At 35.2% G+C, this 10,939-nt stretch overlaps 1 long non-coding RNA gene across 1 annotated transcript in view; it reads left to right on the top strand.

Annotated features, from left to right (window-relative positions):
• Window positions 1-9,404, top strand: part of LOC110345879 (uncharacterized) — a 29,697-nt gene extending 20,293 nt beyond the window's left edge. The window contains exons 2-3 of the long non-coding RNA XR_002389517.2: window positions 545-579; window positions 7,724-9,404. This is a non-coding gene — a long non-coding RNA (uncharacterized LOC110345879). The remainder of the gene's footprint in view (window positions 1-544; window positions 580-7,723) is intronic.
• Window positions 9,405-10,939: the final 1,535 nt, after the last annotated feature.

Raw genomic sequence — 10,939 nt, 5'->3', positions numbered from 1 at the left:
TCCATTTTGTTTGATAGTTTAGTTACTTCAACACTCTTTTCATTATTGGTGACATGTCGTATTACAACATATTTTTGTCTTTGGCTCTAAAGCATTTTTCTTAAGACGGAATATAGTTTAATCATGTGTTTGAAACAATTATTCTCCAACTCATCTTTTAATTGCAGTATCTAATACATTTACATTTTATATAATTTATTGTCTTAGTGTCTATATTAGGGATTGCAATTAATGTCTTTCTCAGAATCCAGTTTGGATTAATACCAATTTAATTAACACAATATACAATTGATATAGCTATGTTTTCCTCCATCTTCTTTTGAACTTCAATTTTTATATAATTTATATATTTATATATTATGTGGCTATTAGTATAAATTTATACTCATTGCTTTCAGAAGTTGACTTTTAAATCAGAAGAAAAGAATGACAAACTAAATATACATTTACATTTATTTTATCTTTGCTTATGTGGTTATTTTTACTGGTGCTTTTTATTTCCTCTTGTGAATCTAACTTACTGTCTCTTATCCTTTTGTTTCAGAATGAAGGACACTCTATGGTATGCTTTTAGAGCAGGTATACTATTAATGAATTTTCTCAGCTTTTGTTCATTTGCAAATGTATCTGTTTTTAGAAAACAGTGCTGCTATTTTGTTGTATGTTCTTAGAATTCTTATTTGATAGTTTTCTTTCCTTACTAGCACTTTAGATATCATCTCTCTGCTGTCCTTCATGGTTTCTGATAAGAAACCTGCTGTTAATGTTAAGGACTTTTGCTTCTAAAGTCATGTTTTTCTTGCTGTCTTAAGATTTTTTGGTCTTTTGATGGTTTCTTTATGATATGTATCAGTGGATTTCTTAATGTTTATTTTATTCAGAATATGGTGAATTTCTTAGTTGTGTAGATTAAATAATTTCCTGTAATTGTTCTTCAAACAAGAATCTCAGGGAAAATGATTATTTCACTGGACAGATCTTAGTCATACAGAGAGATTTTGCAAGTGGAATCTAATTGGGAATAAGACAAGTCAAATAATAATAATTATTTGGAAATGAGGATTAGATAAAAGAACTTCAGCTCTGTCTGCTTCCTTCAGAAACTGCAGGCTTTTGGTTTTCATTGCAAATAGAGGTTATTAGTTTTCAAGGTTATTGAGGAGCTGGAGATAGGGGAATGAGATTAAGACAAATTAAAATGCCAGAAAGTGCCAGAAATCTTATTTTTCTTACTGAGATTTCATTGCCTTTCCTGAATAAATGCTTTCTAGATTGCTACAAGCCTTTGGTTAATTTCCACAGTTTCAAAAGAGGTGATTGTGAAAATTTTTGCTGGTTTTCTCATTGCTCTTATGGAGAAGAGAGGTTTTGGAGATCCTTACCATCTGCTATTTTTTCTGTTGTCATTTCTCTGTTTTTAGCTTTTAAATAGGGTCTCTATAGCAAAGTTATTTGTTTCTTTTGCCCTTCCCTCCTACCTGTAATTAGAGAGCAGTTCAAATCTGACTGTGGGAGTAGGTGCAACTATCTTACATCATAAGACGAAAATATCACAGTAGGGATGATAGAATAACAAGTTAGAAGGACCTTGAGTTCTCATGGTTATTGAGTCATTTTATCAGCCCTGCACCAATTATCTAAATATGTATATGAGAATTTTGTCTTTATGTCATTTCAGCCACTGTTAGTTTAGATATTTTGTCACATTGCCAAACCGAAATCCTAACTTCTACATCAGTGTAGTAGGTAAGATGTAGTATTTGTTACTGTGCTTTTTATATAGAAAGAAATGAAAGCTCACAAGTATTAACTGACATTCTCAAGAATAAACAATATTATGAAATGGAGTCAAAGTTTATACCCAGAGGTTCTAAAATCATAACTCATTCTATTTCTTTTCTAATAATATATCTTTGGAGATATGAATGTTACTGGTTCTATAACAGCTAAAAGCCTCACTCACTAAGAGCCATTCTTAAATAGAGGATGTAGGGTTAGAATGACTTATGTGTCAGGATCTGAGTGGCAGGGTGTAAGTATTTGAAATCCAGAAATATCTTACCCAAAACTTTTCTATGGAAGAGAGGGACCACCTATGGGTAATTCAGAGAATAGGAGCAATTTCCTTTTCCAAGGAGAATACTTGAGATGCAGCCAGTTGAAGCCTTGGGGAGTAGTCATAGCATTATCCAATTATCTATTTCAAAAATAGCAATATAAAGAGTGAATCATGAAGAAATAGAAAATTTGAATGTATCAGTAGTGAATAATAACATTGAAGCAATAATGAAAAGTCTTCTATCAAAGAAAAGCCCAGGACCAGATGGCTTAATTACTGAATTCTACAAAAAATTTAAATACTTAAATCACTCCAAAAATTTAAATGGAGAGAATTCTTCCATATACATTGTTCAGGGCCAGCATTACCCAGCCATCAAAATCAGACAAAGATGCAACAAAAGAGTGCTATAGGTCAATATCCTTAATGAATGTACATGTAAAAATCTTCAATAAAATATCAACAAACTGAATCCAACAGCACATTTAAAAGATTACTTACTATGATCAAGTGAGATTCATCCCGGGGATACAAGGATGGTTCAACCATCTTTTAAAATATACAAAAAAATAAATAAGATACAGCACATCAACAAAATGAAGGACAAAACCATATGATTATCTCAATAAATGCAGAAAATGTATTGATAAAATTCAACATTGTTTTATGATTTAAAAAACTCTCATCAATTTATGTCTAGAGTGAACATACCTTAACATAATAAAGGTCATATACAAAATGAACAGCTAACATCATTCCACATGGGAAAAAGTTGAAAGTTTTTCTTTAATGTTTGGAACAAGACAAGAATATTCACTTTCACCAATTTTCTTCAACATCATATTAGAAATCCTAGGACAGGCCAATCATGCAAGAGAAAGAAATAAGAGTTTACACAAATTGGAAAAGAAGTCAAGCTGTCACTGTGTGTAGAAGACATGATCATATGTATAGATAATTGCAAAGACTCCACCAAAAACCTGTTGACTAAAAATTCAGTAAATTTACAGAATACAAATCAACATACAAAAATTAATAGTGCCACTACAAGTTCAATCACTGGAACCAAAAAACAAAACCAAAACAAAAAAAAAATAGTGCAGCTACAACCCAATAGTAAATTATGTGAAATAGAAATCAAGAAAGCAATCTCATTTACAATATCTACAAAATACCTAGGAATAAATTTGACCAAGGAGATGAAAGGTCTCTACAATGGAAACTATAAAACACTGATGTAAAAAATTAAGAGGACACTCACACACAGACAAACAGACACTGACACACAGACACGCACACACACAAACAAACACACAGTGGGAAAGATATCCTGTGTTTATGAAAGAATTGATATTGTTAAAATGTCCACAACACTCAAAGTGAGCCACAGACTGAATGCCATCTGAATCAAAATACCAAAGATATTCCTCACAGAATTAGAAAAAAATCCTAAAATTTGTATGTAAATACAATAACTAAAGCAATCTTGAGCAAGGCATTAGACTACCTGACTTCAAAATATACTAGAAAGCTGTAATAGTCAAATCAGCACGGTATTGGCCTTAAAACTAACAGATACTAATGGAACAGAACAGAGAGCCTAGAAGTAAGCTTATATAGCTATAATCAACTGATTTTTGACAAAAATGCTAAGAACACACAGAGAAAAGACAGTTGTTTCAATAAGTGGTTCTGGGAAACTAAATATCCATAAGGAAAAAAACAAAACAGAACAAGACAACACTGGGTCCTTATGTCTTATAAGTTTCAGATATTAACTCAAAATGGATTAAAAAGTTAAATGTAAGACCTGAAACTATGAAACACCTACTTCAGGATGTTAGGATGGACAAGAAGTTTTTGAACAAGACCCCAGAAGTGCAGGATTCAAATAAAAATTAGACAAATGAGATTACATCAAACCAAAAAGCTTGTGCATCACAGGGGACAATCAACAGCATGAAGAAGCAACCTATAGAATGGAAGAAAATAATGCAAACTATACTTATGACAGGAGTTTACTATCCAAAATATACAAGGAAATAAAAAGTAGCAAAAAGCCAAAAACACCCTTATTAAAAAATTGAGTATAGACCTAAATAGACATTTCTCAAAAGAAGAGACTTTGTTTCCATTTTTTCCTTTTCTCATAGTTTTTCTTTTCCCTTCTTTCCTTTCACCTACCCCTCCCATTTCTCCAACTCCTTTAGACCTTTTCTTCTTATTTCACATTAAGTCTCTGTAAATAGGGAAGGGTGGAAGGGGTTAAGGGAGGGCAGGGAAATGGGGAAAAAATAAGAACTAAGGTATATCATGTAAAGGTACAAGATCCCAATGATGAATGTAACTGTATTTTATACCTAAAATGTACCAATAAACTTAATGAAAAAAAGAGAAGACATACAATAGCCAATAGGTCTATGAAAAGATATTCAGGATCACCGATCATCACAGATATTCAAAACAAAACCACAATGAGATATCACCTTACTCCAGTGAGAATGCCTATTATTAAAGATAAAAAATAATGAGTGATGGATGAATGTGGAGAAGAGAGAACTCTTGTACACTGTTGGTAAGAGTGTAAATTAGTACAGCCATTATGGAATTCAGTATGGAGGCTCCTCAAAAAATTAAAAGTAGAACTATCATATGACCCAGCAATGTAACTACTATCTATAAATACAAAGTATTTTTGAAGAAAAATATGTATTTCCTTGTTTGTTGAAACACAATATTGAAGAAGTGGAAACAACTGAAATGCCCATCAACTGATGAATGGGTACATTATGCTACAAAAATACAGTAGAATATTATTCAATAATAAAAATGAATGGAATCCTCCTCCACGTATGGAACCGGAGGTGATTATATTAAGTGATAAAAAACAGGCACAGGAAAATAAGCACTGTTTGATCTTATTCAGGTGTGGAATAAAAAAAGTTCAACTTGAAAGTGAGAGTGGAATGGTGGTTATCTGAGGCTGAGGGACATAAAGGGAGAGGAAGGGATGAGAAGAGGTCCATCAGTGTGTACTAAATTATAATTAGGAGAAGGAAGTTCTTGTATGCTGGTGCAGAGTAGGGTGATTATACATAACAATTATGTTACCTATACACTGTATATTTTCAAAAGCTAAAGGAAAAGAATTTGAATGTTTTCACCATAAAGAACTGATAAATGTTTGACATAGATACATTTAATTTGATTTTCAACAATACATAATATATATGTATTGAAACATCACAAGTATTCCATAAATATGTATAATTTTTATATTTTATGCGTCAGTTAAAATAAATTTAATTTAAAAAGAAATGCAGGCTACAGAGATGGAGAGAATTTGAGAGGTGTGGAGGAACTGCCATAGGTGAAGCAGTCAAAATGGGATGCAAGAAAACTTTAAAGCAAATGGAGAGAGAGAGAGAGAGAGAGAGAGAGAGAGGAGAAATTAACAGTTAGGGATAAAAGCAAATAGAATAAGAAATAAAGGAGAAAAGTTTGGACTTTATTATTTTGGGATACCATTATTTTGTGACTAAAGAAAAAAATATGTATTACAATGTTGACCTCAGTCTAGGCACTTAATGATAACAATTATAGTACATTGTTCTCTGTTGAAAATGGTATAAACCCAAGCACTGTTGGGCCAGAGTTACCATGTTCATATCCTTGGTGTAGCTCTTACAAACTACACTGCCTTGGACAACTTACAAGTTTTGTGCTTTGGGTCGTAGTCTTGTAAAATGGGAATGATAATATCACCTCCTGAAATGGCACTGGGGGCAATCAACCTACAAGCCTGCCATTTCTTACAGCACTGTAAGTCATATTACAGAGTGCCTCTGTCTCATACTGTGACAGGAGACTCACTCTCTGAGCTTCAGAAATAGAGTACGAAGATGCTCATGGGGAGAAAGAAATGGTTTAATGTAAGCTTTTTACCCTAACCACACAGTTCTGACCAGAAGGGTTTGTATCAAAATATTAAGTATTTTCCTGATTATTAATCAAACCAGGACTGTCTTTGGTATTTTGTTACAATTCTTGTGTTGACACAACTTCAGCTGCAAAAACAGTAGTATGATAGAGGGTCAAGCTATTACAATTCAGCCATCAAAATTCCATCATGGCTTCCAAATGATTTTTTTGGATTTTCTATCTAGGGCTTTGTCTTCTCTGGAAGGAGATACTGTGCCCCATCTCACCTCAAAACATTGATACTTTCAAAGCTAGTTTTAAAAATACATAACCCTGTTTACTCTGGCTTCAAGTCTGTGGCTGGGTGCCAATATCTTTTGTGAAATTTTCTAAAATCCTGGTAATAGATACTTAAGCAAAATTCAGCATCTATCCGCTGTCAAATTTCCTGCCAAATGGATGTTGTCACAGTTTGGTAAGAGAGAAGAAAGAAGAGAAAGAGGAGGGGAAGAGACAGAGAGAGAGGGAGAGGGAGAGAGAAGAGAAAAGAGAGAGGAGAGGCAAGGATGTGAATATATAGAAGTGAAGAAGGGTGAATGAAAGGAAGGATGGGGAAAAAAGGAGGAAAGAGGAAGGGAGAGAAGGGAAGAGAAGAGAAAGGAAAAAGAACTAATTCTGGCATTAAAAAAAACCCCTGGGATCTGCCTTTTTTCTCATCATTTTCTCTACCTTCACACACACAGTCGTACACAATGTTGCTAAGTTAATTATTTGTTTTTGTGTTTGGGATCAAATCAACTATTTTCTGCTAACTAACATTAGTTCCTTTCTAAATCTTGGTCCTGTTTTTCCACCCAGCCCACATACCAAGAGTCCATTATATAAACATCAGCAGAGTGTTCTCTCAGGAGCCAGGATTCTGCTTCCCAGGCATTGAAATATCAATTATGCTCTGATGCTATGGATGGACTATGCCTGAGAATGTGAGCTGTGACTTGGAACCAACAACTTCTAGTTTTCCAGTGGCTAACCATAGATGAATAATAAGATAGCTGACTGACTACCACATTCGGGGTTTTCTTGTCTTTATTAAAAATTATCCTGGTTAGGTTCATTGTTGACTTTATGGGGAAATTTGATTCAGTTCTTATCCAATTCAGTTTGCAATGAGAATCATGGAAAGAATTAAGTTCATGAACTGAGGTACTGCTGTACATTAATTTTTTCCAGGGCAGATTCTTTTAGGAAAGCTTATAATTTGATTTAAGGAGGGGATAGACATACAGCTTTAACTAGTTTTTAAATTTCTGTGTAGTCTAGATGCTTGGGAAACTATAAAAAAATGCATTCATCCATCCTCCTGTAAAGTCTTCCAATCTTGAACTCATCTTTCTGTACTTCTCTGTGTGGAATGAAAAACATTACCATTTGGTGGAAATTTTCTCTGTAGCATCCACTGTGTGAGATGAGGTCATAGTCATTATTGCCCTCAGAGCACAGAAGTTTAGACCAAGAAATTAGCACCAATCTCCTTACTCGTGAGTAATTTGGGGCCCAGAGAAGTAAAGGTGTTACAGACCCAAGGTCTACATCCCTGCTTCCCGCCTCAGTTCTGAAGCAACTAAAAAATAACATGAAAGAGTAATTTAAGTAGAACCCAAATAACAACTGTAGTGCTGATGCACTCTGATTTTGGATAATGTAGAAAAATGATCTGTTTGACACTGAATCTCTCAACCTTAGGCAGATCAACTCTCTCAGCTACATTGAAGTATGGGAGGATCTCCTCTCAAGAGAAAGAATTGCTCATAACAGACTGGAACACATCCCTGTGGATAGCACCTTGCAAGAGGAATGGAAAAGCAGAGAGATGGGCAAATGAGCATTGATTTTTCCATGGACAAGTGTATTTGAGTGAATGAAAGGGAAGAAAAACATTGTGCCTCTCACATCTTCTACACATGGAAAAGAAACATTGAATATGAAAAGTGTGTCTTTCTACCATGTACTCCTTGGATAGAAGATATTTATCCAAACTAACAAAACTAATTAAAGCAGAGCTGGAGTCAATTTTAGTATATGTGCTGCTGAAATGAGCACGAGAGCCAGAGTCCAATAGAGGATTTAGTAATGCTTCCCATTATACAATTCTATTCTTGCCAATAAATGGATAATTTTGAAAATATGTTGTCTTCATTAGAAATGACAGGCAGTAGGAAGACCAGAACAGATGTAGTTCTTAAACTTTCACAACAGTTTTATGAAATAGATATTGTCATCAACGTTTTGCAGGTAATGAAATACAAGCTTAAAGAGGTTAAGTAGCTTGCTGAGGATCACAGAAATGGGATGTGGTAAATTTACAGTGTGAGCCCAGATTCACCTAACATTAAAGTCTGTGCTGTTTCTATGGCATTCCAATGGAGTTAACAATAAACCAGTTGAGCAGTGTAAGTGTTGCTAATACTTCATTGGAAGGAGAAGTCTTCAGTACAAGACACAGACATGGTTTCACTGAGGATTTAATAGGCATAAAATCAGAAGTAAGAGAATTTTGAAGACATGCTATGCATTCAGAAATACTGTGGAGTTAGAAATCTATATACCACCTCTGGGGAGATATTAAGTAAATAAATTATTCTGAAGCTGCAGCTTGCCTATTATGTCTCATCAAAGTAGAAACATTATAGATTTACCATGTCAAGGGCTGGACCTTGATCCTCTGGAATCCAGGCTTGGGCAAGAATGTGGATCAGGATGTGAGATGTCCCAGGTGTTAGGGACAACTCGAGAGCAAATCAGGGAAGAAGGGACTAAAGGCACAGCCAAGTAGGTAGTTGCAGAAAGATGTGCAACATGTGCCAAAGGAAAAGTCTCAAACTGTGAGACAGGAGCAAGAAGATCCAATGCTATTAGTAGAGGGATGGAAAGATAGGTATCTACAAAAGTGCATGGAGTTGTCGGTATGTAAATGAGAGTCACTGAAGGTGTGATGGGGATGAAAGTAGCTTCAGCATCTCCCTCCTGGTCTAGCTGCTTTAACCAGTATTCTTTTTTATGTGTGGTCTACACTCAGCCTTAAACATTCAACCTTAAAAGGCTACTTCATGCTGAATTAAAGGACTAATGACAGTACAGATTATTAAGCAATAATGAAGAAATAAAGGAATAGATAATATAAAATATATATATATACACATAGATATTATCAGAAAATGTTTCAAATCAAAGTGTCCTCTTCACAGAAATAAAAGACTTTTAAGAGATTTTTTGGTAATAAAACATATGAAGCCAAACTATGAATTACTGATCTCTAAGATCTTCCCAGTTTTAACATTCCATAAAAATTTCTCATTTTTTATTTGCTTCTTGTGCAGAACTACAGTCACACACACATTATTCCTTAGTGGGAATTCTTGAAAGCATTCACAATTCACCTTTATTAATAATATTATTATATTATTAAAAAGTACTATAATATGAGAAAAGGAAAAAATGGAAACAAAGTCTCTGTAAATGGGGAAGGGTGGAGGGGGTGAAGGGAGGGCAGGAACTGGGGAAAAAATAAGAACCAAGATATGTCATGTAAAGGGACAAGATCCCAATGATGAATGTAACTGTTTTGTATACCTAAAATGTACCAATAAACTTAATGAAAAAAAAAGTAATATAGAATAGTATTTTGAAGTATTGTGAGTTTGTTTCTCTCTTAGTATTTTTTGTTATCTTCAAATTCTTTTTTTTTTTGCTTAAATTCTTTAATTGGTACATTTTAGGTGTACAATACATTTACATTTCTCATTGGGAACTTGTACCTTTACACGATATATCTTGGTTCTTATTTTTTCCCCAGTTCCCTGCCCTCCCTTCACCCCCTCCACCCTTCCCTATTTACAGAGATTTCGTTTCATTTTGTCCATTTCTCATATTAATTCCATTTCCTTCTTTCCTCTCCCCTACCCCTCCCACTTCCCCTACCCCTTTGGACGTTTTCTTCCTATTTCACATTATCAATTATTCATTTTAATCATTGGTACATTTTAGGTATATAATATAATGACATGTGTCATTGGAAATATGCACCTTTACATAATCTCTCTTGGTTTTTATTTTTCCCCCTTCTCCTGCCCTCCCGTCAACCCCTCCATCCCTCCCTATTTACAAAGACTTTGTTTCCATTTTTCCATTTTCTCATATTAATTCCATTCCCTTCTTTCCTTTCCCCTACCCCTCCCACTTCCCCCTCCCCTTTGCCCCTTTTCTCCCTATTTCACATTATTTGTTATACCTTTTAGTCTTTATTCACACTTATAGTTTCTCACATTAGAGAAACTATTCAATATTTATACGTGTGTCCTATTTATTTCACTTAAAGAGTATGGCCTCAAAGTGCATCCATTTAGCTATAAATGTCTCTAATTTCTCATTTTTGATGGCTGAGTAGTACTCCATTTTATTTAAAAACCCACATTTTCTTTTCTTTTTTTTTTTTTTTTTTGCTTTTTAAAAATTTATATATACACACCCTATTGAGGTCCTGAATCGCACAGAACACGCTGAATCAGCCCGCTGCAGACAGGCGGGTCTGTGCATGCCCTGCCGAGGTCCTGAGTTGCACGGAAGACGCTGAATCACCCGGCAGCAGACAGACAGCCACCCGGTTCCACACTACAAAGACACAGAGGACACCAGACCACCAGACGAAGGTACTGAGTCCTGCTGCTCCCGGCCCAGAGGTAGGGGCTTCTGAGCCACTGTCCCACTGCTCCTGGTCCAGAGGAAGGGACTTCCCAGTCACCATCCCTCCCGCTGCTCCCAGCCCAGAGGAAAGAGCTTTTGGGCCACCATCTGTCCTGCTGCTCTTGGGCCAGAGGAAGGGTCTTCTGAGCCACCATCTCACTGCTCCTGGTCCAGAGGAAGGGGCTTCCCGGCCACCATCCCTCCTGCTGCTCCCAGCCC

Source organism: Heterocephalus glaber, unplaced genomic scaffold (genome assembly GCF_053883595.1).
Source record: "Heterocephalus glaber isolate CG9 unplaced genomic scaffold, H.glaber_assembly_v1.0 deba00001561, whole genome shotgun sequence".
NCBI classification, from domain to species: Eukaryota; Metazoa; Chordata; class Mammalia; order Rodentia; family Bathyergidae; genus Heterocephalus; species Heterocephalus glaber.
This window is presented reverse-complemented; position numbering and strand designations above follow the sequence as displayed.